General features: G+C 37.5%; 1 protein-coding gene across 4 annotated transcripts in view; it reads right to left on the bottom strand.

The window, feature by feature from the left end:
• The window catches only part of LOC109432987 (protein takeout), a 71,149-nt gene that overhangs the window by 44,182 nt on the left and 1,212 nt on the right, over positions 1-25,755 (bottom strand). The gene's annotated exons all lie outside the window — the stretch shown is intronic.

Here is a 25,755-nt window from a genome sequence, read left to right as displayed (position 1 = left end):
AAGCAAGGAGAAGATGTTCAACCCTACGTCGACGGACAGTAACCTTATCCGTCACCACGTTCGAAAATGATGTTTCCGGCTGCATAATGACAGAGCGGTAGTAAATGGTGAGTCAATTACGTTCATTATTAATCTGTTCACTGTTCTACATTTTAAAGATGTCTATACAGGCAGAACTCAATTATCTTGCAAACGGAATACTGTACAAAGCTGAAATTTTGACTATTTTTAATCAGATTTTACAAAATGTGAAAATTTTAGCTTAATATTGCATTCCGTTTGCCAAATAAGATATGTTCGCAAAGCTTCAGAAAGCGACTCCGAATAATCGAGTCCGATCTGTACATCATTCGGCTGGTAGCCACATGATCAATATGTTAACCGACTCACTCAAATTGACGCTGTTTGTCACAAACGATCAAATAGCGTTTATGTGTGTGAGTTGATCGGCCAGCTTTGGTCTACCATTTGAGAGTACATGTAAACAACGTAACACTATTTGAACGATTTTACAGTGTCCTCTCCTTCTTTGTCGCAAATGTTTCCATATCTTGTTCGTGATCTGTCACACAATATTAGAATCCCCCACCTACAGTGCCCCGCATAATGGGTACGTTCGCATGTACGTGACAGTAGTTTGATAAATGTTCCATACCGCTGTCCTTGAACTACGTAGATTCTTTTTGGGACCTCAGACCTCTCTCTGTGTTAATAAACAGCTCTAGTCAAGAATAAAGAGAAATGAAAATCTTAGGAAAAACATTGAGACCCTTCATGATTTTGCGACACTTACTTTTGTTGCAGGCCGAACATTACCGCTTTTACGATTTTGTTATTAAATATTGCAGGGGGCTTACGCATTTTCGGCAGTATTGTTTTCTTCGTCATGTTTTTTTTTACCCTTTTAAACTCAAAATTTGCCTCAAATCCTTTCCAACTAAGCTGAACTATGTATATGACCAAGTTTCAGGCAATTTGGCCGGTAATTGGGTTGACGAGGAGAACAAATTTGTCGATAATACTGAAGTTGCGGGGCTTCTATAGGGAGCTGTATGACGAAAAACATAGTAGGCAGGCAGTACGACGTTTGCCGGGACAACTAGTAGTACATAATGGATTACTGCACGAATATAAACTGGCCTGCTTACTCTCACACGAAATTTGACGTATGAGCGGTGTCGGCACCGCTTAAACGTCAAATTTTCTGTGAGAGTAAGCAGGCCAGCATAAATTCGTGCAGTAGACCATAGTAATTGTTGTTATTTATTTGCTATTGAATACCTGCTTGATAACAAATTGAGGTATCGATATAATGTGCGATTCAATCATAAGAATTGTTATTACTTTGTTATTCAATACCTGTTGAATAACAAATACAGCACTTGGCTGTGTGTTAGAAATTTTAGGTATGCATTCATTATTGAAATAACAAGACTTGTTATTTTCTAGGTGTTTTTCATACAAAATTATGGTATTCGTTTTTGTTATTTTGCCTCTTATTACCACCTAATGAAGGGCATATCAAGGTATGGTGGTATTTACGATTTAATACCGTGATATGTTATTCATTTGTTATTCTTTTCTGCTCGGGAAATGGGTGAAATCACAGTGAATTTTCAATTGCCTGTTTTCCATGACAAAAACGCTTTTTTCAATGCTTTTTAAGTCCATGTTATCAGGTTATATTACGGAAAGCTGTTTAACATCTTTTTCGGGACAATATTTGCCTGAAAAGTACTTCGTTTTAATGAATTTTGAAATGGTTCAAATTAAGATTACAATTTGACTAGTTCAAAGTTTGATTTCTTACCCTAGTGTCACATTCTTAAAATCAATGGCCAAGCCAAAGACGGTGACTGGTGCCAACCAACCGGTGCTACCACACTGAGTTTCAAAATGGTATGATCATTGATCATTTTAAAAATTGACAAGATATCGAATTTCAAATGTGAACTAGTAGTTTTAAACCCGGAATTGAGTTAGGCATTAACGAAGATTAGCGCAATAGAGGAAGAGAAGAGGAATATTAGTGGGTCTCCAGTTAGCCTAGTGGTTAGGGCAGTGGGTTCGATTCCCGTTCCAGTCGGGAAAAATTTTCTTGACTCCCTGGGCATAGTGTATCATTGTACTTGCCACTTGCCATGTACAAATTCATGCAATGGCAGGCAAAGAAAGCTTTTCAATTAATAACTGTGGAAGTGCTCACTATGTTGAAGAGAGGCAGGCCAAGTTCCAATGCGAACGTCGAGCCATTAAGAAGAAAAAGAAGAAGAATAAGGAAGAAGCAGAAGGAGAAGAATAAGAAGAAGAAGAAGAAGAAGAAGAAGAAGAAGGATGAGGATGAGGAATATTAATTGGACATTAGTTGGCACTGAAAACCTAGAAATCCTCTAAATTCTATTGAGTCTCACAAGAAAGAGACCATGAAAGGGACTTTGTTAGCTTAGATTAAGGTTGGGCTTAGACAGTTAAAGAGAGGAGGTGGAAAACTCAAGGTGACGCTATGCGGGGTCTCAGAGGGGTTTAAGAGAACGGTCATGGGAATATCATAGGCATTTCATGCAGCTCAGTTTCCAAATTTTTAAAAAGAGTATCAGGGACTTCCAGAGCTTCCAAGAGAGCTCCACGAGGTATCAGGTACATTGCGTTTCAAGGGGCTTTAGGGGATTTCAGTAGAGCTTCAGAGGGGTTTCAGAAGAGTTTCAAAGTTTCAGTTCAAGTTACAGTTTTTTTCTATGAGTCTTCAGGGTGGTTTTTGGGGATTTCTAAATAGTTTCAATTGTTTCAATGCGTTTGGAGAGGTTTCAGGGGCTCTTTGGGAATTTAAGGGGGTTTGAGTAGAGTTTAAAATTAGTGTACAGGGGTTTTGGGGTATTTTTATGCGGAGTTCAATGCGGTTCAGTCTACAAGTACCTAAGAAAATTTGTTGATGGGTTTCAATTGTTTCAAGGTGTCCAATGGCGTTTCAAGAGGTTTCAGTGCATTTCAAGGGGTTTCTGGGAGCCTCAGTATAGTTTTAAAGAAGATTACGGTAGTTTCATGGGGCTGGGCTACTCCATGTTCAAGTATCAGTAGGTCGGTTCCAGAAGCACGTTCTTCTCCATTTAGGAAATTTGTGCCAACTCCATGTTGCTCAATGAGTAACTAACTCTTCAGAAAAAAAATGTATATTTTTTCAATTTTCTAGTATGAAAGTAGGGAATTGGATTTTTGAGGCGTTTCCGGGACGTTTCAGGGGTATTTCAGGAGGTTCCGGAGGCTCAATGGAGTTTTTGGGCGTTCCTGGGGTGTTCTAGGAGTGTTTCAGGGAGTTTCACGGGGTTTTAGGGGGTTTCAAGGGTAATCTCGGGCGTTTCGGGAGAGTTCAAGGAAGTTGCAGAGGCGTTCCAGGGTATTCTAGGGGATATATCCCTGATATCACTTGGTCGGCTTAACGCCAGACCAGATCATCTGTTTTTCAATGATTTTGGGAAAATGTCCTGCAAGCACTTGGGATAACAAATCGTGCCCATTATTTTCTGAAAAACTGTAGTTCTTTTATGTAATGACATGCATCAAAGAAGTGTTGAAAAGTACAGAACTATCGAATTCCTTCGCTTATCTTTACCTGTCCAAATAAGTCAGAGTGGACGACTTAACGCCGACCACTTGAAGCCCTGAAACATCTTGAGCCCCCTCTGAAAACCCATGAAACTTCCTTGAAAGCACCCGGAAACCTTCTGAAACCTCCTGAAAAGCCTTGGTACGCCTTGAAACTGCTTTGCAACATCCCTTAGAACTCCCTTAGAAGCCACTAGGAAACTCCAGAAACCTCTCTGAAACCCTTCTGAAACCCCAAGTAGCTTAAAAATAAAAAACAACGAATTTACCTGTGTTTGATTTTTATTTTGAATGCTTTTGCACCTTCTTAGAGATTATAAGAAACTTCTGTTGTTTTGCAGAATTATTCACTCTTCTATTTTGTACAAAAATATTATTTTGTATAATAGGAAAATATTTTTAAAAACATTGAAAACTTCTCTTCCTTCATATAAGACAATCGTTTATGAGATTTTTTTTTATTTTTTGCGCCTCCAAACGTTTAAAAAAAATCTCTGTGAGTGGGATTTTGTCCAAAGATTCGATCAGAAATTCTACCAGCGATTTAGTCAGAAACTCGTCCAGGAATTCCTTCAGAAATACCTCCAGATTACCAGAAATTCGTCCATTGACTCCTTTGAAAACTTCCCCAAGGATTCCTCCACAAATTCAGGAGGTGCTTTAGAAATTTCACTACGATTTTTCTTCTAAATCTTGAGTAGATAAATTCCTCCAGGGCTTTTTTCAAAAATTTGTCAGAATAAGAATAAGGTCAGAATTTTGTGGGGTTTTTTTTTTGGAAAATCCTCCAATAATTGTTTTAGGGATTCCTTTGGAAATTTCTAATAGGTTTCCTCCAGAAATTCCTTCATGGATTCTTTATCATAATTTCCCAAGGATTTATTTGGAAATTTTCTTCGAGGAATGATTTTCAAATTCCTCTCGAAATTCAATAAGAATTCTCTTGGAAAATTATCCATTTTTTTTTCAGATTTCCTCTTTGTAAATTTTCAAGGAATTTATTAGAAATGTTTTAAAGAATTCCATTACAAAATCTATCATGAATTCCTTTAGAATTTATTAAAGGATTGTTACAGTTTTTTTTAATTCTTTAAAAATTCTAGAGTTTTTTTTTAATCTTCAATTGAAAATTTTATTCCAGAATGCCTTTCGAAAATTCTGCCAAAATTATTTAAAAAAATCTTTCATGGATTACTTCAGATTTCCCTGTCTGAGTTTCTTTAGAAATTCCTCTACTAATCTCCTCAGAGCTTTCTTTAGAAAATCCTCCAAAAATTCCTTCAGAAGTGCCTCGACTGGTTCTTTAGGAAAATAATTCATGAATTGCTTCTGAAAAATTTCCAGCAATTCCTTAAAAGATCTTTCACGGCTTTTTTAAGAAATTATTCTATGGAACCCTGAAGAAGTTTCGCTTGGCATTCTTTCGGAAATGCTTCCAGAGATTTTATTGATTCAAAATCGTCAAGAATTCTTCTATATTTTTATATATTTATTTAGAAAATTCTCAAAAAAAACTTCTTTAGAAACTCTTCTAAGGATTGTATTCAAAATTGCTAAATTTTTCAAGAGATCTTTTTAAAAAAAATCCTATACAAATTTCTTCAAAGTTTCATCTGGGATTTTAAGGATCAGAGGTTGAATCTTGCATCAATTGCGTAAAAAATCCATCGTGAATTTCTTCAGATGTTTATCCGGATTCTTCCATAAGTTCTCCTAATATGTTTTATAAAATGTAGATTGCTCTCTGCTTCAGAAATAATCCTTGGAGATGGTGATACGTGTCGAACTGAGTTTATTTTGGTCGAAATTATGCATCATTCCAATAAATTCCTGCTTGGTGTTTGCTACAATCTACCAGGAACTGATTGTTCAGGAGTCATGTTCAATAAACTTGCTGATTTATCTTTGCAATATGAAAATGTTTTACTGTTAGGCGATTTCAATACAAATTGGAACAAAACAGACAGTAAAACAGAACAGTTGAAAAGTTGCCTTGAATACTATGGCTTGAAATGCTTGAATTCATTAAACACACATTATTTCAATGGAGGTAGCTCATTGATAGATCTTGTTTTAACAAATAACTCCGGGTTTGTGTTGAACTTAAATCAAGTCTCTGCATCTGCGTTTTCGAAACATGATGTACTCTTCTGCACCATCAATGTTAACAAAGTTGAAGAAGAAGTTAATGGTGTATATCGTGACTATAGTAGAATTGACGTACCTCGTCTTGTTGAAGCTTTCGATAGTATAAACTGGAACCTTCTGTACACTATAAACGATACTGATTTGGCTTTGAACTTTTTTAATATTCAGCTCATAAGGCTATTTAATGAATTCGTCCCTGTTCGCACCTTCAAACCAAAAAAGAATCCTTGGTTTAATCATGAAATAGCTAGTGCAATAGTAGAACGCAATATTGCTTATCGTCTTTGGATTGCTGATAGAACTGCTTTCAACCATAACCAATTTAAACGAATGCGTAATAAAGTTACTAGTTTGATAAATAATACTAAAACTAGATATGTATCAAACAATTTTACTGCGTCTAATTCTAGTAAAGATCTGTGGAAAAGAATTAAAAATTTGAATATTACCAAACCTTCTGACTGCTCTAATAAATTTGATAATAATAATGACGAAATCAATGATTATTTTTGTTCCAACTTTACCTCTGATGAGGAACAACTTCCGGTGCCACCTAGCAACGAGTATGGTTTTAAATTTTCAGAAATTTTACATGATGATATCATTATAGCAATCAATTCCATTAAATCTAATGCAGTTGGTTTAGATGAAATACCTAGGCGGTTTGTAAAACTCTTGTTTCCCTCTATTTGCCCAATGATACTTTATATTTTCAATTTAATTATATCTACTTCTAAATTTCCGCAAGCATGGAAGACTTCTAAAGTAATCCCATTAAAAAAGAAAGCTAGAACTTTAAGCTTGGATAATCTCCGCCCAATTAGCATTTTGTGCGCAATATCCAAAACACTCGAAAGAATTCTAAAAAACCAAATCCAAGCTCATATTGAAAGTTTTGGCCTTTTGCATCCTTTCCAGTCAGGTTTTCGTAAACAGCATAGCACAACTTCTGCATTCCTTAAAGTAGACAATGACATTCATTCGGCTATTGACAAAAAAAAAGTTGCGTTTCTTTTTCTTATCGATTTTTCTAAAGCTTTCGTTAGAGTGTCACATACAAAGCTCCTTAAGAAATTGTCTTCACAGTTTTTATTTTCTCGTTCAGCGGTAAATCTTATGCAATCATATTTAACAAAACGAAGCCAAACGGTTTTTGCGGACGGAGTGTATTCTAAGACATCTCCTATTATGTCTGGAGTACCACAAGGTTCTATCCTTGGTCCCCTATTGTTCTCGTGCTTTATAAATGACTTACCAAACGCGTTGAAGTATTGTCAGATACACATGTTTGCCGATGATGTGCAATTATATTTAACTTTAGATAAAGGTAATATTTCATGGATGTCCCGGTTGATTAGTGCTGATTTAGCAAATGTCATGAGTTGGGCGAACAAAAACTTGTTACCAATTAATGCCTCCAAAACCAAAGTAATGTTCATATCCAGACATACCCACATTGACTCTCTACCAATATTTTATTTGGGCGATGATAAATTAGAATATGTTGATAAGGTTTCCAATTTAGGCTTCATAATTCAGAATAATCTGGAATGGGACAGTCACGTTAATAACATGTGTGGAAAATTTATGGTGGTTTGCGATTACTGAAATTATCTTCAAATATGCTGCCTACTAATGTTAAGTTGCAACTGTTCAAATCATTATTACTACCCCACTTGATTTACGGTGATGTATTTCTTTTGAATGCTTCCGCCAGAGCAATTGATAGGTTTAGAATTGCACTTAACTGTTGTGTTCGTTATGTTTTTAACTTGTCAAGATTTTCAACTGTATCTCATCTGCAATCCAAATTAATTGGATGTCCATTCCAAGAATTTCTTAAGGTGCGATCATGTTTAACCCTATTCAAGATAATTAGATTTTCAACTCCATAATATCTGCACCAAATCCTTAATCCTTTTCAAAGCCTTCGTATCAGAAACTTCATAACACCCTCGCACAATACAGCACACTATGCAAATACGCTATTTGTAAGAGGCATAATTTACTGGAATCTTCTACCAAACGAAATAAAAAACCTTAATTCTTTTAGTAGCTTTCAGCAAGAATGCGATAAATGGTTTAGCAGGGGAAATCAACATTAGTGAATATCTAATCAGAAATGTAGAAATGTAAGATAAGTTGTTATTTTTCTTGATCGTGACTAATTGTAGCGCTTTAAAAGGAATGATCCTTAAGCTACATTGATTTGTTATGGAAATAAATAAAAAAAATAAATAAATAAATACCTATAGAAAACATGCCATGGACTTATTCTACAATTCCTCCTAGAATGCATTCAGAAATCTTTCGGATTCTCTCGGAAAATCTTGCATGTCATTCAGGAATTCATCGAGTGATTCTTTTGGAAAATCAGAAAATCTAAATCCCCATAAAAATTTCTCCAAAGTTTTCTTCATAGATTGTTTTAGAGGTTCCTTAAGAAAAGCTCCTAGCATGATTGCTTCTGGAATTCCTCTAAAACTTCTCCAACGATTTATTTAGAATAATATTCTTCTTTTTAGCGTAACATCCCCACTGGGACAAAGCCTTTTCATCAGCTATAGTTCTACAACCAACTTCTTAGTTATTAACTGAGACCTTCCCCAGCCAATGACGATTTTGCATGTGTATATCGAGTGGTAGATACGAAGATGCTGTATGTCCAAGGAAGCCAAAGAAAAGAGCCTTCACGAAAAGTTTCCTGGTCCGACCGGGAATTGAACCTGTCACCCCAGCATGGCCATACTGGATACCTACGCCTTTTTAGCTGTGGCTATATGGGCCCATTTTCTTTAGAATATCTTTCAACCTTTCTTCACGTGTTTCTGGAGGGATTCCAAAAAGTCTCTAAAAATCTTCAAAGGATTCTTTCAGAGATTCTTCCAGTGCACTGCAGTGGTTACATCTCCATAGAATTTTTCAAGAAATTCCTCCTGGGGTTTCTTTAAGATTTTTTTCGCAAATTTTTCCAAGGATTCCTTAAGAAAGACATAAGTGAGTTCCTTCAGAAATTTTCACTAGAGTTTCATGTTCTAGGGATTCGTTTATAGAATCTTCCAGGGACGCATCCAAAAATTTCTTCAGACAGTTTTCCAAGGATTTTTCTAAAAAGTCCTCCAGCGTTTTTTAGGATTTTTTCGTGGGATTCCTTCAGAAATTCAAGGAGATATTCCATCATGAAGTTCTCCAAGAACTTTGGATGCTTTGAAGAATTTATTCAGCGATTTCACCACAAATATTTCCAAGTAGATAATACATTAAATCCTTTGGATTTTTGAGGATTTTTTTCCCAGAATATCTACAAATGTTCATCCATTTGTTCCTTCAAATATTCCTCCACAGATACTTTAGAGAATTTTCTCTCCAGGAGGTCTTCTAAAATAGTGTCAGGTAAATGGTTTCCCAAGATTTTTTCCAATATTTCTCCATAAATGTCCATAGATGTCTTCAAAAATTTTACTTGGCTATCTTCAGATATTCCTTCAGGGATTGTTGCAGTTGCAAGATATCCTTTAGAGATTTCTTTAAGAACTCGACCAGTTTCCTTCCTAAATTTCTCCAGTGATTCATTTAAAGATTCCTTCATAAATGCATTTAGAATATCCAGGAGGAATTGCTTCCAAAATTTTCCCAAAAATATCCAGATTACCATGATTTCCGGTGAAATTGATCACTTTTCTTAGATTTTGAATAATTTTTGAAAACTTATCGATATGATTAAATTTAATGCTTTAAAACAAGTACGACCATGGTTTTCATCAGTCAACGTGGTTAAAAATTCTACTACTTATTATTTTATTACAAAAAATATCATTTGAAATAAAAAATCAAAAATTTTAAATTCGGGGTAAAATTAATCAGCCAGTGAAATGTTTTTGTAAGTGCATAAAATATTTTTTGCAATTTCTCATCGTAATAGGCTGTTTTACCTCACGCAAATCTGACAGGAAAAGGCCTACTTTCCCACACCAAATTAACAGTGCTGTAATGGTTCATTACAGCACTGATTTGCGTTGCGTAATGAAACATTACAGCTCTGTTTTCAGTTTTGATCAACTTCTTGATGCTTTCTGAACGCAGTTTTGAAAAATTGTGACAACTACTCTGTATAACCTGTTATGATCAGATTTTCTTAAACATGGCTATGAGCATCAGTGTGCAGTTTGATGCAGACGTTTTGTTAAAAACTATCCTCAAGCGGTAATTTATGAACTTGCAAAAAACGTTGTATGCAACTCGGTGCAGAACTCGATTTTTACAGCACTCGTCGTAATTATCCAACTCGGCAAGCCTCGTTGGATAAATGTACGACTCGTGCTGTAAAAATCGTCATTCTGCACCTTGTTGCGTAAACTACTGTTATCATCCTGAATTAATTACCCCGGAGTGCGAAAAGCTATGCAAAATTTTTAAAAGTTTACTAAATTCAAGTTTGAAGTTTAATAAATTTTAAGAAAACGCCTGAAAGTATGCAATTTCTATACTAAAAATGTTATAACTTCCGGAAAAGTACAATTTTATGCATAAATTTCAATAGTTTAAGAACTTATGATGACGAAATCGGGTTTTTAGCGAATACTTGGCAGCTAGAAACATTCATTCGAATATTCATTACAGGTATGGTAACAAGAGTTTGAAAGTGTCTCTGAAGTTCGACAGGCAGTTTCAGAAAATATTGAATTTTATACAGAAATATGTGGCTAATTGGCTGTGAAACATGTAAGCTCACAATTCAATAACTCTTGAGAACTTTTAACTTTTAGAAATTGTTTTAAGTTTAAGGCTTTATTTTTAACAAATAAAAATAGCCCTCTCGTCGATCAATTTCACCCGAAATCGCGGTACTTCAGAAATATCTACAACTATAGTATTGTAAGGATTTCTTCATAAATTTAAAAAGGAATTTCTTTAGATTTTATCCAGAGATTTTTCCAGAAACTGCTTTTGGGATTTCTGTAACAATCCTACAGAAATTTCCTCAGAAGTTCCCTGAGTTATTTTTTTAGAAGTTTTAAATTCAGTCGTTCGCCAAGAACAAGAAACACAAGAAAAACAAAATTATCGTACTATTATGGAAAGCATTCTGCATCGGTAGTAACTTAATTTACGATCATCTATACGTCCCACAATTTTGGCTTGCAATTCTTCACACATGGTTTGCGAGAGTGTCAGTGTCACTGGGGGTATGTTTTTGCCATCACAGCACGACAGCAGCACCTCAGCTGGTAAGCAAAAGCAACACGTGGAACTGGTTCTAAGGTTCTATCAACCCATGTGGTGAGAACACTACTGGTGATCGCATGATACGTCCAATTACAGCAGCTTCTAACGGCCAACCAGATCTGCTGACTGCATCTTACGGCAGCCAGCGTGGAGGTACGTACCACCATTGAACGTTTATTGAGGTTATGTTGTCGTAGCAGTTACATAGTTGGATGTCATTTGCCGAGGCAAAAGCAAACAAACGAGCTAGTTGGGGTGTTTGACTTGGTAGCTGCCTACTGAACCAACTGTCGTGTGTGGAATGGGGTGGGTGAAGATTTGCGGAAATCCGACGCGGAAAGCCGCAGTTGGCTAGCTACACATAGCTGAAGGCGGGCGGCATAACTCATTTGGCAACGCCGATCTTGTGACAAGCATTTTGTTCCGGCCCGGACCGTGTAAGCCGAGATGTTCGCATATTATGCAAGTGTCGTTTGGATTGTGTCGGGGTAGATTATGCTGCTTGTTGACACTGGTTGTAGGGTGCAAAGGGGTGCTTTGAGCTTGTAATTCATTTTGGTAGATTATGGCTTGGCAATGTATAAGTAGTGAATCGCGTTAAGTACTGTTCCTTTGAATTCCACTAAGAATTTGCATCCTTTGACAGATACGTATTTCGACCTCAACTGTAAGGTCGTCTTCAGTATCTTGTACTTCGAGTATCTTGTACAGTCGAGTCAAGTACAAGACACTGAAGACGACCTTACAGTTGAAGTCGAAATACGTATCTGTCAAAGGATGCAAATTCTTAGTGGAATTCAAAGGAACAGTACTTAATGCGATTTTCTTTTCAGTTTCTCTTAATCAAGTGTTTAACGAGTACTCGGAAACGCAGTTGCGTAAAAACTGGGTAGTTACATATCAAATGATTCAAAGTTCCACAGTCGGATTTTCAGCTAAGATATAGAAATGAAGAAGCCTGTTGAGGCTTGTGACGGACAAAATCATAAGTAGGAAAACCACATTGAGTTATCTCAATTGCGTTTCTGCTATAAGATTCATCAAAAGTGATGGCAAGACTCCCGCATGGGGCCATCCACACTCAATTTCCTAATCGCTGCTTGACGTAATGCCGAGAAGAGATGTTGGTTTTTGAGCATTTGGTAAATCCAATTGGAAATGACTTAAAGATAAATAGGACAATCAATGCGGCTTCCAATATGGAATCGAAAGTATCCTGGAATCCAAGAAAACACCCAAACAAAAATGTTTTTGAATGAATGCTTTTCCGATATCGTAAACAACATTACGTAAACTAATCACAGTGGACTTTTCATTTTGGTAAGCATGTTGGTTCCCATGGAGAGGCATGTTTGCCAGAAAAACATCACGGGTGTGATGCTCGACAAAACGTTCTAATAATTTCAGAAGAAAGAGGTCAAATTGATAGGTCTGAACTTCATACGATGCATCATCCACTTACGGAATAAACTTGACAGTATAATCCCACCAAGATTTGGGAATAGCAAGGCTACAAACAAGCAGTTTTATCAAAACATTTTGGGGCTCGAGGCATGACACGCGAGATTGCCATTTCAATTTTACTGAAAGTAGCAAACATCGGATCAAACGCAAAATGCGGAACCATATAGGTGTTAATTAAAGCATTAAAGCCTGTATCCACAATAATCAGGACACAGAAATACAGCTGCAACTCTGCAATAGATACATTAAAATTGCTCAAATTTGGCTTAATAACTTCTTAAGATGTGTTAATGTCACCTACAAAATTTCATGTGAATCGGTGCAGTACTTTTTGTTGTAGCAATGAAACAGAAGAATGTGCGTCATTGAATTTTGTACAGCCCCTAGTTTTGCTTGAAGCGCTGTAACTTTGGAATTCAGCAAAGAAAATGGCAGAAATTTTGAATACAAATCTATCAATCTACTTTTGTTGCATAGGCAAAATTAAAAAAAAAAATAAACGATGCACTATCAACAGTTTTTTAGTCGAAACATGTATTGGGACTGAACGTGATTTTAGCTCCGCAGAAGGCAATAAATCAGCACCCTTTATTGTTTCGATTGTACTATTGAAAGTTCTTTACCAATAATCATCAAATTTTGCAGGCATAATATATACATAATCAACTACCTTCTGTGAAAATTTCATGAAAATTGGCAGAGAAATTCAAAAGTTATGAATAGGCAAACATCGCACATGAAAAACACGAAAAAAATTTACTAACACTCACCCCTATCGGGGATGAACCAGCCTCGGGCTGAAAATCCCCATAATAAAGAGCCAATAATAATAATAACTCACCCCTATCAGCACCAGTAGCTTCCAAACCAATTGATCAAAGTTGATGAAATTTTGCAAGAAAGTGTGTCTAACTGCTGACGAAATTTCATAATTATCACCACAGAACTTTGAACTGCAGCGTAAAAGAACCATCTGTCATGCGAATGAAAATTGGTGAAGATTGTACAAAATGCTTAAAACTACGTCTGTTTGTTTTTCATCCACAGTTAAAAGTATTGCATCGATTTTCATGAAATTTGGCACAAATAATAAACATACACCAAAGAGCTCTCAGCCAATTATTTGGCCAATTTTACTGATTCATTACAGAGCTACAGCCGTACTTCTGTGTTCCGATTATTGCAGATACAGGCTTTACATCTACATAGAAATCCCTTCTACGAAAGTAAGGTTCTTGGACCAAACTGCCGTAATTCTGAAAAGTAACGTAAGCGTTATTCAAAATTTTGACATTTTTTGGTATATTATATACAATATCTGGTGTAAAAATAAAACTGTGGTATGCCTGCTGTATTAGAATGAAAGATCTAGTCGTAATCTATCATCTATGGAACAAATGACCAAGCGTTATATGCATAATAACCAAAAAATGGGCCAAAACTATCAATGTCGCTTACGTCACTTTGCAGAATTACGGCAGCAAAGCTGTTCTTTTACGCTGAAGATTGATCTGAGCTGTCATAACCATAGCCACTACCCAAACTAGGCACGATCAAACTCTTACAACCACAACACAAGAAAAAAGAGCAGCGATAAAAACCAATCCGGTATCGATTGAAAAACGCCAGAGACGAAGATACACAGAGGACACTGTGAAGAACGCATAATACGAAGAGCCATATAGGTTATAATTAAAGATAATAAACAACATACTAATAATCCCACCCTTATTGAGCCTCGCAGTTGAGGCTTAAGAAGTATAGCAGATTATCTCGGAGAAACACAAGGTCAACTGCGCACCATTGCTCCGGTTAGCGCACTAAGAGCAGAATACTGTGGAGGGCGCCCTAGTACTCCACAGGCTCCGTTAAGCGGTTAGGATTTCATTAAACCCCCCTAAACATTCATTCCTAGGCACGGTAAGCATATAGCCACATGACACCATGAATTAGGGGTCACTTGTTTGATGGACTCTTTCCACCGGAAGAGGCAGTCCGTAGTGTTATTCTTAGCCAATCTAGGCTGATCGAGAAAAGAAGTTAATATTGATGATCAACTTCATATGGACCCGAACAGCCCTGCTGCGCTGACGTAGTCATTTCTCCCGCTGCCATGGTCCCCCATGTCTGCGCTCTCCGCACCATTCAGGTGTTCGTCGTAGTGCTGCTTCCACCTTTCGATCACCTCACGTCCGTCCGTCAGCAGCAAACGACCAAAGTTCCCATCGTGGTTGGTTACCCACTCTCCCCTAAGGTTGCTCGTACCCCGGCCGGTGCCACGAGGAGGTAGGGATCGAAGTTGCATGGCAAGAGGCTGAAGGACCTTACAAGAGGTTTGAATCGTATTGCCAGCCTATGCAGTGCCGGCGGAACACGTTTTTTTCGTATCCCCGCGTTTTCACAATGAGTGACTGCATGCTTGCCACATGTGGGGAGGACACATCTCCGGAGAATCTTGCCCAGAGGATGTGTAGGGATGAGTTTGGTTCAAATGTGGTTTTGCCATTTCAACGGCTATCACCTCATCGTCTTGGAGCTACAGAGTAGGTGACACGTGCACTTCAAAAATTACTAGTTCACACGTTATGCAAGATGAGTTCCAAGGGTGCGGAATCGGCTATGCAGATCATACCGGTGCCCTGAGGTCGAAATCGACCCTTACAACGATTACGTCGCCGCGGGGAGAATATCGTGGTAGCGTTGCTGTTGTAGGGTCGGTCTACTGGGTTGGATCTGAGCCAGCGGTTGGAAGATGGTCCCCGGCAAGCTTGGGGCAGGTGGAGACCACATGTCGACACGTCCATCTGTGTGCTGGCTGATAGGGCCTTACTTACGGGAAGGTCAAATCGCTATGCACGCGGTATCAGTTCTGGATACTTGTTGTGTAGTTGGAAGCAGGCATGGTGTCGACTCTGCCTGCCTTCCGAGGACAAAGGGAGTGGCGAGGACCACTCGGGAAACTGATTAAGCGCCAGCATGCTGCCTTGGTGAACTCCCCAAAGCGAATCTCGATGTTCGTTGCCTCAGGCCACGCAGCTAACCTTGAAGTTTTGATGTGCACTAGCCCCTCTCAGAATCAATACATTCTTGGTGGTTCCGGAGAGACGAAGGGTTTGGCGACCACTGGAATGTTATTTGGAGGGTCGATGAATGAGTAGTCCTGGCATTTTACTTTTGTTGTTGAAGACGGTCCTTAACCACGAACTATCTAGATCTCCCTGTTTTGGTGTCTGCTGAGTGCTGAGCAGATCATCTCCCTGTGGTTCAGAAGAAAAATAAACGAAACCCCAATATCTCCTAAACTCAAGTTTAAGATCTCTTCGTTCCATGTGTATCAAAGCCATCTGAACTTCGCAAAGCTCAGCCATGTGAGCTGACTTAGAACTTGTACAGCACCAGAGCGATGATCAAATATAAATTATCAGAATTGAGGACAGATCCGTCGTAGTACATAGACCATCGGACTGCACCCAACCACAACAAATCGAAGCCGGTTCCGAGCCGCAGTTGCACAACCGTCCATAAGATGGCTGGTGCCGATGTGCGTCGTCGTATACCCATCGCGTCGCAACGACCGGTGGCACCGTTTACTACCACCTTCTACAACATGGGGTTGCAGTGGGTGCGATTTTCACGATCAATGTTAAACGCGGCATGCATCCGCATGTGCCCGTGGCGATCAGCGATGGCAGTGGCAGTGACGGCGCGGCGACGGCAACTACGGCGATTGGATAGTTTTACCTTTTTTGCAAGTTGTTGCTTTAAATAATAGATAATTAATTTTGGCTAAATAGTGGGATGCATTCGCTTATTTTTGTTCGACGGGTGCTGACAACGAATCTGAATTTTCAAAGTCATTGGCTAGCAACACTACTAATAGGTTCATTTTGCAGTGCACTCGTCAATTGGAGAGTAAGTGTATGTTTGCACATATTGCGCAATGAGAAAATGTGATGAGAGTCTACAGTGACCACTTATGATAATACGTTTACTTGAAATTAACTAATTGCACCTACAGCACCTTGCATAGAGCATTCGCTTGCAATGATGACTTCTGAATAAAAGCTTAGCACTGGGGAAGAAAGAACAGCATGAATAGCATTCAGAAATAACCGTATCACAATCGTATTATCTCTAATGAGTTCGAATGCTTCAGACGACAAAATGTCTCACTGTTGAAGTATACACACTAGCAAAGTACCGTATTCAGCTGTTCTACCGAAGTTCAACAAAAAATTACCGAACGTTCGGTAAACTCTACCGAATTATGGGCAATGTTTGCCGAACGTTCGGTAAAAATAATCAAACTTCGGTAAAACTATGCTGAACTTCGGTAATCTGAACTTTTACCAAAAATAGAACAACCGAACAAGGTGGAACATCAATAAATTCCATTGCAATTTCGCTTACAAACTTTAGACTAAAATCAATCAAATTTTAAAATTTCTGAAACAGAATGCAATCTGCACTAAACTGCACCTGGCGTTGGTGTCAAAACGAAGGATTGAACATCAACCTTTCAAAAGCAATTTTAGTACCATTTACCCGCAGAAGAAAACCTACTTTAAAAACTTCGAAAATTAACGGATATATCTCAAAATACTCGTCAAATGCTAAATATCTGGGAGTAATTCTAGATGATAAACTTAACTGGAACTTACACTTAGAATATGTTATTAACAAAGCCACGAGTGCTTTTTGGGTAAGTGAAACTACGTTTGGAAGAAAATGGGAACTCAAACCAAAAATGATTCATTGGATCTATACGGTTATCGTGAGACCCAGGATAGTCTATGCATCGCTGGTTTGGTGGCCCAAGACAAAACAATATACAACACAAAGAAGATTCGAAAAGTTACAACGTTGGGCTTGTATAGCTATAACAGGAGCAATACATAGTACACCGTCAAAGGCCTTAGATGTCGCTCTTTATGATCTTCCACTGCATCAATATGTGCAAAAGGAAGCTGAAAAGAATGCCCTAAGGCTAAGAAGAAGTACTATATTACTGGAAGGTAATCTTGTCGGGCATCTCAGTATACTGAAAGATTTTCTCGTTAATCAATTAGTAGTAATGAACGAAGACTGGATGGATAAGAGACTGAACTTTGATATACCATACACAGTGGTCAACACTGATCGTCAAGTATGGGAATCGGGAGGGCCGAATATCTTACCAGGATCGGTTATTTTCTACACAGATGGCTCAAAAATGAATCATGGCACTGGAGCTGGAATTACCGGGCCAGGGCTGAATATTTCAATATCAATGGGAAAATGGACAACCGTTTTTCTTGCAGAAATATATGCAATTCTGGAGCGTGTGTCTGTATGCCTGTACATGTATGGAAGTACAGGCATACACGGATTCGCATATTTTCAGATAGTCAGGCGGCTTTGAATGCACTAAAATCTTTCACATGTCAGTCTTAACTGGTGTGGGAATGCATTGAACTACTGAAACAGTTGGCCGCTAAAAACCAGGTTAATCTGTACTGGGTACCAGGTCACTGTGGAATAGAAGGTAATGAGAAAGCTGATACACTTGCCGGAGAAGGCTCTGAAGTTCAATTCATTGGCCCAGAACCATTCTGTGGTGTATCTAAATGTGAAATACAAATGGAAGTAAAGCGATGGGAGGATCAAATGATACAATCAAACTGGATTGCTACGAAAACATCAAGACAATCCAAACTGTTCATAACTCCGAATGATAAAACTACAGAAAAACCATTAAACCTAAATGAAAAATCTCTGAGCATAGCTATTGGGCTTGTCACGGGGCACTGCCCGACACGATATCATTTGAAAAATATTAATCGATGTCAAACTGATGTCAGGCGATTCTGTAACTATGCAATTGAGACCTCTCACCATCTGTTATGTGACAGTCCTGCACTATTTGGGCGTAGAAGACAATATTTCACCAAGGGTATTCTAAATCCTTCTGAAGTTTGGTTGAAAAATCCCAATTTGATGGTTGATTTTATCCTAAGAATCATCCCAGATTGGCATACTTCGCATAATCAGCAAACGACGTCAACCCTTAATGGTGACTCGTCATCCTGAACAAATGCGAAACTAAACAGGGATATACCACAATAGATCAAAGTAATGGTCGCAGTGGTTCAAATCCCAACAAAAAAAAAAATCTTAAAGTTTTCATGGTTATCTTTCGGGTATTACTTCAGAAATTCCTCCAGTGATTGGGGTGATACACAAATTATGTCACGCAAAAATCGACCTTTCTTAAACCGCTCCCTCCCTTCTATGCCACACTTTTTATATGGGACCTCAAAATAATTTTGTTGTTACGTTCTGCAAAACCCCCAACCCCCTACAAGCGTGACGTAATTTGTGACGGGCCAATTCATTAAGAACATCTTCCAGGGAATATAAAGAAAAAATCCCATGAATGCTTTCGGACATTTTTTTTAAATCCATAATGAATTCTTCCATTGATTCCTTTAGAAACAAATTAGTTTCATTTAGAATTTTATTCAAAGTTTGCCCCAAAAATAACCCCAGAAATTAAGTTAGATTTTTTTTAAGATTTAAAAGACCTTTCCTGGATTCCTTCCGATGTTGCTCCACAGATTTCTTTAAAAAATCCTGCAGGAATTCCTGTTGAAGTCTTTCAGGGATTTCTTTTGAAAGCTCTTTAAATCATCTTTCATGAATCTCTTCAGAATTTCCTCTAGAATTTCCCTTCGGAATTTTCGTTAAGGGATCCTCTAGAAATTTCTCGCAAAATTTCCCTAGAAAAGCTTCCGTCCGTTTTTTTTTAAATATTCTCCATTTTTTTTTCAGGAATCCGAACGAGAGTTTTTTTTTTCAAGAAAGCATCGACGGATTGCTGCAGAAATGCCTTCACCAATTCCTTAAGAAAGTCAAAATTTCTTTAAGGATTTCTGCAGCAAATCTTCCACAGACTCCTTCAGGATATCTAACATAACAATTACAATTCCTTCAGAAATTCTTTCAGGGATTCTTTTCCAAATTTTCCAGGAGATTCCTTCAAAAATACTTCATGAGATTCCTCCACAAATTTGTCAAGTTCAAGGAAACATTTATGGATTTCTCCAGAAATTACTCCAGTAATTCAGCGTTAAAATCTACCAAGGTTTCTTACAGCTACTCCTTCGGCGATTCATTTTTGAAATTCTCAATTTCATTCTAAATTTCCACAAGAATTCTTTTATGTAGATTTCTATGGATTTCTTCAGAAATTCCACCAGGAATTACTTTAGAAATTCTTCTAAGGATTCATTTAAAAATTCAACGGAAACCAGGGTTTCGTTCAGCGATATTTATGCTAACTCTTTCGATTTTTTTTAAATAATTTCTTCCAGTGGTTTGTTCAAAAATTCGTCTAGAGACTTTTTCAGGAAGTCCACCAAAGATTTCTCAGGAATTTAGAGTCCACTAAAAATTTCCACATGAATCTGTACAGAAGCTTTTGCAGGAATTCTTCCATAGATTCTTGATTTTCAGTTTTTGAGGCAGAAGCACCTCCAGAGATTCAAGAAGGATTTCGTTCAGATATTTCCCCTTGTATTGTCCTAGAAATGTCTCCGGCATTTTCTCTAGGATTACTCCAATAGCTTTTCCAAGGAATCTATAAGAAATGTATTCAAAAATAATATCTAGGAGTTTCTACAGAAATTCCTTAAGACATATCTCAGGGTTTTTTTCAGGGATTTTTGTAGACGCTTATCTGATACATTTCTTCAGGTATTCTGGATTCGTTCACAGATTTCTCAAAAAATACTTTAAAAAATCCTAAAAGAATTTAGTTAAAGGATTTCTCAGGGATTTTCCTATAAACTCCTTCATTTTTTTTCTACGAATTCCCTCAAGAGCTTCCTGAGAAGTTTCTCCATCTATTTCTTCATGAAGTTTTAAGAAATTCATTTTGGGATTCGTTCAAGGGTTTTCAGAGTTTCTCTTCGAAATTCCTGCTGGGATTATTTCAGACATTTTTCTGAGAAAATATTTTTTATCACCAGGGAGACTTCAGATCTTTAGGGATTGTTTTAGGAATTTCAGCAAGAGATCCGGTAGCATATTCTCTTACCACTTTCTACATCTTTCTTAGGTGTCCAACTAACCATCCTTTTCTATTTCTCAGCAGTTGCATGGGCGAGGTCAGAACTGCACTCAACTGTTGTATAATTGCGTCAGTCTTGTCTAGGAGTAAGGAATTGGTCTTCTATCTGTGTGCTTTGGTATCCGACTGGAAGAAGGCAATTCTTATAACAGCGCTAGGGTTTGGGGCTGTACTACCTATGAACTTTGTGCGACTTGCTTAACGCTTATGTTTACTCTTTCTGTTTAGGGTTGGGGTGGGGGGGGGGGGGGGGGTGAGGTGTTTGGGAGTCGAGCTTAGCGTTACGATCCACACAAAAAAACCCAAATTAATCCACCTAGTGGCGATAGTGCCTTTCTCGTTGAATATGTACTCATGAACTTTCCGGCGACGTTAGCCAAAATGTTTCTATCCTGTGAACACTTTATATAGAAAAGCAACAATTTTAACAAAGCCATCATCGATATGGGAAACTTATTGATGGTACATATTTCGATGTTATGTTCAACAGCAAAACAGAGCTGAAAAATATTAGACCTCTCAGTTGACTGCTTGACTATCTTAACCCTAGTCGTGGTCATTATGACCCCATTCCATGCACTATGGCAGCGGGGTGAGCGTCAGCTAATGCATGAAGAAGGTTAACTTTATTCACAATCACAGATCACTTTGTGATCTTCACCAATGTTTATTTCAGCACACTTATTCTATATTATAAATATTATCATTGGTAACACGATTCATGTAAAATTTGACCTCCTTACGAGAAAATGCAAAAGAAGTGAATTTTCCAATCAAATTTCATTCGCAAGGAGAAGAGCGAGGGCTCAACCAGTCGCACCCAAATTGTGAGCAGTAATTTAAGAAACAAAACGAGATTGAAGATTGAAAAAGCTTTATTCGGTGTTGATGCGATTAAAATATAATTTGTCCATAAAACTTTGATTTTAATTTGTTCATAAAACTTTGATACATTTACACCGCAGGAATCTGAAATTGTGTGATTTGAAGAGATCGCTTTGGTCACGATTTTGTTCTCTTGCATATATGAAGACTTTGACCATTTCTTCACTTATGATCTCACCCATGACCCAACGTTTACAGGCTATCAAAAAGCCACGATTTGATTTATCGCTTTGACATTTATTTTGTTCATTTTTGTAATTCCGCTATTTGATGTGAATTGGTTTCGTTAAATTTTACGTTTGACCACTTCTGGCGGGACACCTGGAACCGATTCCAGTTGTCTTAAATATGGTCAGAGACTATGATCTTGTCAACTGTTCTTCGGGTTACCTAAAAAGCCGAAAATTCTTGTGATCTGAGGCTATTTTTTGCTAACCGTTCGGAATTTATTTGAAAAAGCCGCGATTTCATGTGTCGCATGCCCAGAACCGGTTGCGGAACACTACCGGTAGTTTCTTAAACAGTCTGAGCTTATTTGCTTGCTAACGTTTATTAGATTATCAAAAAAGCCGCGCTTTGATGTGTCGCATGCATGGGTTTGATTCATTTTTATATTTGGGCGCTTTCGAAGGGAAACCCAGAACTAGTTTCGGAGCTACTGATGGTCCCTAATGTGATCTTAGCATACTTCCTTGATAACCGGTCAGCAATTCATCGGAAAAGCCGTGATTTGATGTGCCACATGCAAAAGTTTTGTTCAATTTTATATACGGCCACTTTCAACGGGACACCCGGAACCAGTGCAGATATGGTTTTATATCATCATATATATAATAGCCTCGTTTGTCTGTCCGGTGACTAGCCAACCAGACGCAGCACGCGGGGAAATTCTCATTAAAACTAAAATATTTGACACTTCAATTTTTTTTTACTATCAGATGCAAAGAACAAAACCAGAGACAACCATAGACAACCAAACACAGCGTTTGATGAAAAAAAATCACAGACAACAGACGTTGAAAGTTTTGATTTTTTTTTAAATTATTTGACACTTTATTTTTTTTTTTTACTATCAGATGACGTAAACAAAACCAGTGACAACCTTAGACAACCAGACACAGCATTTGATGAAGAAACCACAGTGACAATCACAGACAACAGACGTTGAAAATTTTGAATTTTTCAAATACATATTTGACACTTTAATTGTTTTTTACCATCAGATACAGAGAACAAAACCAGTGACAACCATAGACAACCAGACACAGCATTTGATGAAAAAAAAATCACAGACAATAGACGTTGAAATTTTTTTTTTAATATTTGACACTTTAATTCTTTTTTACTATCAGATGCAGAGAACTAAACCAGTGACAACCATAGACAACCAGACACAGCATTTGATGAAAAAAAATCACAGACAATAGACGTTGAAATTTTTTTTTAAATATTTGACACTTTAATTTTTTTTACTATCAGATGACGAAAACAAAACCAGTGACAACCTTAGACAACCCGACACAGCATTTGATAAAAAAAATCACAGACAACAGACGTTGGAAGCTTTGAGTTTTTTTTTTAATTATTTGACACTATTTTTTTTTTACTATCAGATGCAGAGAACAAAACCAGTGACAACCATAGACAACCAGACAGAGCATTTGATAAAAAAAACACAGACAACAGACGTTGAAAATTTTGATTTTTTTTTTTCTTAAATTGGTTGACACTTCAATTTTTTTTACTATCAGATGACGAAAACAAAACCAGTGACAACCATAGACAACCAGACACAGCATTTGATGAAAAAAAAAAACCACAGACAACAGACGTTGAAAATTTTATTTTTTTCTTAAAGCTGTTGACACTTCAATTTTTTTACTATCAAATGACGAAAACAAAACCAGTGACAACCATAGACAAGCAGACACAGCATTTGATAAAAAAAATCACAGACAACAGACGTTGAAAATTTTGTTTTTTTTTGTATTTGACACTTTAATTCTTTTTTACTATCAGATGCAGAGAACAGAACCAGTGACAACCATAGACAACCAGACACAGCATTTGATGAATAAAAACCACAGACAACAGAAGCTAAAGATTTTTTTTATGCGGAAAAGAATCTGTTACTCTTAAACAACCGAATGCAGCAGTTGCTAAAAATAACACAAATAGTCCAGTTTGTCTGTCCGGTGATTTCACTGAAGTTTTTTCAGATGTAAATATAAGTTGCATTGAATTCACCGAATAAAAAACTCAATTCAAACGAGAAGAATGACACATGAACCGTTTGTTAAAAAAAAAAACACTTGCCACGGGCGCTACTGCGTCCACAAATAAACTAGTCACTTTTATATTTAACCACTTCCGGTGGGACATCTGGAACCGGTTCCGGAACTCTACCGTTTCAGATATGGTCTGAGACTGTTTTCTTGCTAACTGTTCGAAATTTCCGCAGTTTGATATGTCGCATGCATGGGTTTAGATCAATTTTATATTTGACCGCTTACAGCGGGATATCCGAAACCGGTTCCAAAACACTACCGGTTCAGACATGGTCTGAGTCTTTTTTTATTCCAACCTTCCATTGTCAAAAAAGCCGCGCTTTGATATGCCGCATGCATGGATTTGGTTCACTTTAATATTTGGCCACTTCCGGTGGGACACCCAGAACCGGTTCTGGAACGCTATCGGTTCAGATATGGTCTGAAACCTAGTCTGAGACTGTTTTCTTGCTAACTGTTGATGCTAAAATTTGATGTGTCACATGCATAGTTTTGGATCCCTTTCATATTTGGCCACTTCTGGCGGGACTTCTGGAACCGGTTCCGGAACACAACTGGTTCCGATATGGTCTGAGATTGTTTTATTGCTAACTGTTCATCAGGTTATCGAAAATGCCGCAATTTGATTTGTCACATGCATAGTTTTGGATCACTTTTATATTTGACCGCTACCGGCGGGACATCTGGAACCGGTTCCGGAATACTATCGATTCAGATAAGGTCTGAGACTGTTTTCTTGCTAACTGTTCATCAGGTTATCGAAATTGCCACAATTTGGTGTGTCACATGCATAGTTTTGAATCACTTTTATATTTGGCCACTTCCGGTGGGACATCCGGAACGGTTCCGGTACACAACTGGTTCAGATAAGGTCTGAAATGGTCAATTTTTGCGTTACGTAACTAGTGTATCATGCCATATCTACGAAGTGGCCCAAGTTCTTGGACATATTCTGGCCAGGTGTCGAAAAGAGAGTTCGTTGAATGAAAGGTTTGTCAAGTCCCAGGCAGCTTTTCTGGTACATTAAACGTCTCTATCGACAGACACCCCAGGATGTCTACCGTCGGCTATGCTATGCTATGCTTCAGGAATTTCAGCAAGGGATTTCTTTTCAAACTCTATAGGGATTGCTTTGGAAATTCTTACCATGGTTTCTCTAAGAATACTTCGAGAAGTTTCTTCAGTGATTTCTGCACATATTCCTACAATTTTTTTTAATTGATTTTGCTTGATGGCACCATAAATATCCCCTAGGATAACTCAAGAGATCCCTGAGGGACTAATAAAGGAGATCCGCAAGTAATTCCAAGGAAAAAACCCTCGAGAAACTTCTGGAGGAATTTCTGAAAAAAATCTCTCTGAAACATCGTTTATTCAATTTCTGGAGGTTTTTGTATACAAAAATTCATAAACCGCAGAAACAATTATAAAGTCCTGGAGAAATTAAACAATAACACTGCAAAATTTGAAAAATAAATCCTTTGAGAAATTTCTTGAAAAAACTACTGAGGAAGTGCCAAGAAAAATCGCTTAACAAATCTCTGGAGAAATCCTTGAAATAAAAAAAAAAATAAAGAGACTCATAAACAGGGATGCATTTTCAAGGGATACTAATATGAATTTTTGCTACAATTATTCTAAGAAATCCTAAAAGGAAAAGGAAATGCAGGTGGTGTTTTTGAAGCTTATTCTTTAGAATTTCCTAGATTTTCTTAGAAGAAATCTTGCCACAACCATAAAAGGAATGGTATTATTCGAGATGGTCTGAAATGTTATTCAGAGATCCGCGATGGATACTACTCTTAGTTTATTTTTGTAGAAGTCGTTGCAATATCCTTAAGCATCTTCGCATACATAATTTCAATCAAACCGTTTCCGAGCTATAATTGATTGAAGACGGGAATTTGTTTTTTTTTAATTCTCCATTTTTTATAGTTAGGTGAGGAAAAATGAATATGTGTTGATGCAAAAGTAAATGATTAACGAAATTCACTGCATGAACAAAATCTCAATAAAAAATAATCGAGCTTAATA

Source organism: Aedes albopictus, chromosome 1 (assembly GCF_035046485.1).
Source record: "Aedes albopictus strain Foshan chromosome 1, AalbF5, whole genome shotgun sequence".
In the NCBI taxonomy this organism is placed as follows: Eukaryota; Metazoa; Arthropoda; class Insecta; order Diptera; family Culicidae; genus Aedes; species Aedes albopictus.
Note: the sequence above shows the minus strand (reverse complement) of the source record. Positions and strands in the feature narration are given on the sequence as shown.